Raw genomic sequence first — 7,476 nt, forward strand, 5'->3', positions numbered from 1 at the left:
ATAGTTCTTTTTGATGATAGCTGTAGTTGCAAGACATTTCCTACTTTGTATTTTATTATTTGATATTTTAACTTTGTCTGCTATTATTATAATTCTTTAGTTTTATTATGATTATGTATAAATTTATTTTTTTCTGTGTATATATATTTTTATTTTTTTCATCTCTTTATTTTTTCGACCATTGTGGCGCATTAGGTACTCCTATAATGCCACAATGGTGCAAACTTAAACTTAAATTAATAAATAAAATGTGATTTTGGGGACTTGTACCATATTTTAAAACATTGTCGATGTCATATAGGGGAGAGTGGTGTACCTATGGACGAATGTATGTACCTGTGGACAATGACTTTATTTCGGTCGGGGAAAATATTTTTGCTACACAATGTTCTAGGGAATTATGAAAATCGAATATTGGCAACATTCAATCCACCCTTTGGTGCCGCGCGCTGCCAGATTTTAGTTTTTTCGAGAATTTCGATATTTGGGACCCAAAAGTAAATATTGTTTTTTCATATTTATTAAAATAACTTTTCATACAAGATATGCATTTAATTTTATATAGTGGTTATTTACGATATCTGTGTTAAAACGTAACCACAAAGAAGTGTATTTTAATATTAGTTGAATATTACGTTTTGTACTTTTGGACATTTATTTGGTTGTACCTCTGGACGCGTCCAGAGGTTAACGTTAGAGGTTCTTGTGAAATTAACAACCAAAAAGACTTTCAAGTATTATGTTGCTGAAGTTATGAATAATCCAATCGAAAATTATATTGAAATTAAGTATCGACAAACAGATTTCTTGTGGTCGATGATAAAATTTATAATATTTGTCAAGAGGAAATTTCTGGGAAATTTCCTCCTCCTCGATTGGTAGGCCAGTCTGGGAGGCTCAAATCACAGTTGGAATTTAATGTAGACCTTGAGAATTTCAACATTGGATGAAATATTTTACTTTGTATAAATTATTATATCTGTCCAAAGGTACAACATACACTGTCCATAGGTTCAACATAGTGTTGAACCTTTGGACAATTTTTCTGTCTCTATTATTTTTCCAAAAAATAAAAAACTATTATGCTATCATTAATTTTTCTTTTTTAATTTTAATCTTGAATATTTAACCTATCTAATGACATTAAAAAGTTTGCATAAAACAATAAAGTTGCTGAGCTATGAGTGAAAAAACGAAAATTGTCCACAGGTACACCACTCTCCCCTATACAATATAGAACGTGTTTCTGGAATTAAACCGATTTTGGATTTTTTGGCGCTTGGGCCCTTATTTATTTCCAGTATTCATATGTTGGCAATACTTTATTCTATAAAAAAATAAACAAAAATAATGATAATATGTTCATTTACACAACTTTGGTTCAACTTTAAGACTTAAGATCGTACGATCTTAAGTCTTAAAGTTGAACCTAACTTATTAACGTGGAATCTAACTTAGTGTGAGCATCTGCAAAGCGGAATACTTGTTGTTGAACTGGTGCACAAGTCTAGTTAAATAGCCAGAGAGCTACGAAACTGGAACGTGAGCTAAATCAAACAGCAAGAGATGTGGCGGCTACATGCTCCGATTGTTCCGAGAGCGAGAGTCTGGGGGGAAGGGGTGGGAGGAGAAATAAGCGACGCGCTGCACAGTTGACAAACCACAGGGGTGGAAGCTACATACTGTACAGCAGGGCTGGGACTAGACATTTTGGCACCTGAGGTCAAACAAAAAATTTGCGCCTCCTATTTAGTCTTTATTTTTATTTTCAATAGATATAATTATGCAAAATTAGATATTACACATGTATGTATATAATACTCAAAGGAGGGCCAAATCTTAATTTTAAAATGGGGGAGATAAATGGGTATAGATAGGGGCTTTAAAATTATTATATATAATATGTTTATTGACTTTAATTAACATTGACCAATTTGGCGCCCTCTCCATCGTTTACCTGAGGTAAGTGCTTCGCTTACCTCACCCTCATACCAGCCCAACTGTAGAGTGCATTATACTAAAATTGCAGCTTCGATTGCACTAAAATTCACCGCGAAATGCGACAAAACGACTATCAACATTTTCTATAAATTATATATGTAGGTAACAAATACATATTTTTATAAAATTTAATTAGTTTGACAAATTACCATCTTAGTGATGCAGCGATCAGTTGACGGAGTTATTTTAATCGATTTGATTAATTTAGAGAATATTGTAATGTAGCGTGGAATTCGGTTTGATAGTGAACAGGGGCTTATTTCTCAAATACCCGAAAAAAAGTTTCGCATGCTTTTTTAAATTGAACATATTGAAGGATAATATTTTATTTCTGATATATAAATCTTAAAAGAATGTTGTCAAATTTTACATAATATATAAATTATATAATGTTTTTAAAGTCTGTATCTATCACCCCCTCCCCCCATTCAATTAAGATTAAGCTCTCCCCTAAGCATTGTACATATGTGTAATACCTAATTTTTGCTTAAGAAATACTTCTTGAAAATAAAAAATAAAATTACATTACACGTGCGCAATTTTTTCTTTTTACTCTGATATGTATGTGCATATAAATATATAATGTAATGTAAAGTAAAAAAATCAAAATTATGTATATATATATATATATATATATATATATATATATATATATATATATATATATATATATATATATATATATATATATATATATATATATATATATATATATATATATATATATATATATGTGTGCATAGTACATGATGGATCTGACAAGTTGCGTCTGGAAATGTCGAACAACTCGATTCGAACAACGCGTGGACGAACAACAAACGTTCGTCCACGCTTGCTTCGATCGATCTGAAAAACGTTTTCGCCTTCTAAAAACGCGGAGGCTTTCCCGCCCGGATACCCCAGCCGTCGTTGAAGGGTTAAACCGTGTACTATTCGGTGTCCGATTTACATAAGCGGGCGAGTCGCGCATTAAAACTAAGCGCGTGACCGGCCTGAGAACAAGCGCCAACAGCAGCCGCTTACTTACCGCTCACTTACCGGCACCACCCCCTGTACCACCCACCCTCGCACCAGACATCCCTCTGACGACACTCCTCCCACACCACGCCACTCGAATATGCTAAGCCAAGCTCTAATCTTGCCAACTCTGCCATACCGCCTCGCCAACGACGACACTTCCCCTGATCCACATCTTGCCAAACACGAACGTTTCTCTTCACCGTATATGTACAATGTACATAATATGTATTATATCGACATACATACATATGTATCATATCTCTAATTGGAACCAATGCCTATCGTTTTTTGCCTTTAGAAATGACGAGTTTTCATTAGCCTTTTGTGTATGTACCTTTGTACGTACACATATGGCTTTCACGTAAATACATATATAGTACTTAATAGTAAATGTTGGATTAAAAAAATCGATTATTTGCTATATTCGTTCGTGAATTATCCATTAGTGACCAAAATTTAAATCAGCCGCTTTTCGTCTGAAATCGCAAGAATCTTTACGATTGTAATATGAACTACAGTAAAGTCCGAAAATATGTTGACTCCAGCCCGGTTCGTTCCTCTTAGTATGTATATATGTACATATAATAATAATAACTTTAATTCCAGACGGTTGGAAGATTAGTGTCCATATAAATATTACATCCATATAAATAATATATAGAATGTAAAAACTTTGAATCACGAAACAAACAAACATAATATAATTATACAACAATAATGACAACACAATATTATATAATATCTTATATATAAAACCGAAACGGCGTCTGTAATTCGTTTCTGATTGGCTGGATTAGTCAAAGACGTTTTTGATTGGTCGGTCGTTAAATAATATTATTTTTATTCGATTCTAATAACTTTATTAAAAAACAAATGAAGATTTTTTTTCATTGTTCGCCGGTATTCTCACTATTAGACTGCATTTCCATTTACCGAGCGAAGCCGGGTAGCACCACTGGTATTTACATATGTAGGTACATATACATATACAATAACACATTATACAATAAATAATTAAAAATTAACCGTCTGAGGTTTTAAGTAAATTAAAATTGTTTGCTTTTCATGTTTTTTAAGATTTATATAATTTCATATAATATTGTGTATATATAAAATGTGTTTTCATATAAAACACGTTGTTATAAAAAAAATGTTTACATAAGAAATGTTTTGATATCTAGCAGTTACATTAAAATTTTTAATTGTTGGCAAAGTTATTAATGTGCTTGAATTATTGTTAAAAAAACATGCCAAAGGTGAGACCTTACTTGTTCAAATTATTAACGATTAAATAATTAAACATAAATTTTAGGCTAACACAAGTAACCGTAATACAAATATGATTCTATGATGTAACAGGTCACGAAAATTTGTTCAGAAAATTCCAGACAATGGAACAAACATTCGTCCAATGAAAATCGCGGAAAATCACATTTAATGTCCGATTGTTTATACGATTATTCAAAGAGTGAACAACATGTAAATAACGTTTCAGAATCAATTGATTAACATTGAACATTGTCCAAATTAATGATGTAAGAGCTATTAAAAGCTTATTGTTCAACCAATTTGCGAAAAAGAAAATAAATTTATTTCACAATAAAGTATGTACCAAAGACAGAAAGTAATAATTAAATAAAAATAATTAAACTTACTGACAACTTTCAAAAACACGTTATTTAATCAAATATATACGACGCAATGAGATCGTCGTATCAATTATGTATGTTTGAACAGAAATAGGGTCGGTCGAAATAAGAGCCACCATTTACACGACAATTAGGCGATTGATGCTGCCAAATGCAATTAGTTGCATTGACAAAAAAGCACCCCCAATAAATTGAACACAGCCTACGTATGTATATACGTTTTGTCGTGAAAAAACTCCAAGATATATTGTATATCTTCAAACTACACAAAACCACGTTAAAACTATAAACGTGTATATATATTATTTTTTTGCACAACTATCAGTTACTCGAAATCTGAAAGCCTAATCGTTTTGGCATATGAAAAAAGTGATTCGGTATCGGGGTGTACGCCACATAAAAGGGGTCCCTTTGTTGCAGGGCGTGCTCCCTTGGCCACAGAGTTATCTGTCCTCGGGGTGAACGGCAATTAAATGCCCCAATAAATGGTGGGCGAGGAACGGCCGGTGGCATCTGCCGCCAACCCCCTATTGCCACCCCGCGCACAAAGACACCCCTAGCGATCTGAGAAAAAACCCAGCGGCACGCGGATAAACGCCCTTTTTTATCCGCCATTGCGACAAACCTAAGAGGATTCTCCACACATATATATACATACATATACATAAGTATGTAGAATATTCTTACAATAAACATAATATGTATATATTATATGTACACATACTTACATACAGTGTAATTCTTGTTCATAAAATATTACATTATATATTAATAATTATAATGTAATATTTTATTAAATATTAATAATGATACATTTATAGATGCGTCCATTGTTTTTACCCATTTAAAGATTTCAAATATTTATATTTCATTAAAAATCAATATTTGATTAGGTACCTACTACGTCCAAATTTTTTTAAGCAAAATTGTTATTTTTATGTATAAAATAAAATATCTATATGTATGTATATGTATAAACAATGAAACTAACGTTATTTATAAAAGAAATACATATAAGTAATTATTATTGAATTACCTAAAGGTAATTGCTAACCGGCAGGTCATACGTTTCCGACAATATCGCTGAATCGTAATAAATCACATGAAAAATAATACATATGTACATATGTATGTTGGTACCATTTTTATTTGCATATCCAATTTATAAATTTACGCGATGAATTTTCCCAACGGATAAAATGCATTTTCCGACACACCGGTGTTAATGCTCGTTAGCTGCGCATTTTTTTCTATCGTTCGGTTTTTAATTTCACTCCGCTTACCCCCCCCCCCCCTTATCCCCCCACATCCCCCTCCCAATCAAAACAACGCTGGTTTTTCACAATGGGCACCGCGACTTTTTAATGGCGACGATTCAGGTGTGAATTTTTCATGTCGGTCGTTTATTTTTTCGTTATTATTTTCCGCTTGTGAATAAAACCGTGTTGTCGGAAAAATTCTCCATTATTTTTACGCGCTGTTGCACAGCCGCCGGCGCGTGCAACGAATGCACTGCAACGCGCGATCAAATTGCGCATTTTTAGCACCCCCTACCCCACAACTACGTGCTATCATCAAATTTAATCATATATTACCAGAAAGGGAAATCAACTTTTTGCAATCGCAGTAAATTTACTTCGCATGCACCTCGCTACGAATAAATTAACACTGAATTTAAATAACGCAACTAGTCGTAAGCCCTTTTTTGTAAATACTGTATTATTTATTTGCCTAACACAATAATACCATTAAAAACAACAACACTTTATATGCAAATTACTGTTGTTATTTATTAAATTTATCCTCTGATATGTAAATATCACATTATGTATTAACACTTTATGTTTTCCTATTGTGATATTTAATGAACAATTAAATTAAATCATATTTTGCAATTATTCGTACAGGAAACGATTTTATATTGGCTGAAAAAACCACAAAACAATACTTTACTGCATATTCAAAACGGAAACCTATTGATTAAATCCAAAAAATCATTTTAAATTATTCACATACATTTCTTGGATTTCAAAAATTACCGATAACTATATATTCCAACAATGAAGTATTGATTTATACAACTAATTAGTGCAGAAACGGTCGGTTGGATTTCATAAAAGTGCATCCACCTCCCTGTATTACTGCAATTGCCCTTACCATCGTAAGCAAAAAATAAAATTAAAAATATTTACATATCTTTACAGAACATTTTAAGCATGACATTCTATTAAGAATAGTCATATTAAGCAGACATAAGCGCTTTCGGATTATGTGAACAATGAATAGATACTTGGCGCCATTTAATTATTTTTTCACTAAGAAGGTTAACGGTGGTGGCCATTTATGTTTCACCTGAAATTTAGTATTGTCCTATAATTTTTCTACAATACAAAAGTTTTTTTCCTCAAAAAGGTAATTTCATCCCCAAATTATATTTATGATATTCCAACTATTATGATATTCCATTTATTTTATACTTTATGATATTCCAAGAAAATATGCATGTTTTTGAATATTTGTGATACCAAGTAAAATAATACCAAGAAAAACTACGTATTCTAAATATTTTACTAAGATATGTATGGACATTGTATATAAATATATATGTACATATACATGTACATAGATGTAACTTTAAAAAGTAGAAATCACACGTTCAATATTTCATTAATGTGTACTCAATTAAAATTAATTTATCTGGGTAAAATTAAGAATGAAAATATATGTACATACATACATATTGAAAATAGATTGTTAAATATTATATGTATATATCATTTGGAAACCGAATCATTACAACATTATC

Source organism: Arctopsyche grandis, chromosome 1 (assembly GCF_051622035.1).
Source record: "Arctopsyche grandis isolate Sample6627 chromosome 1, ASM5162203v2, whole genome shotgun sequence".
In the NCBI taxonomy this organism is placed as follows: Eukaryota; Metazoa; Arthropoda; class Insecta; order Trichoptera; family Hydropsychidae; genus Arctopsyche; species Arctopsyche grandis.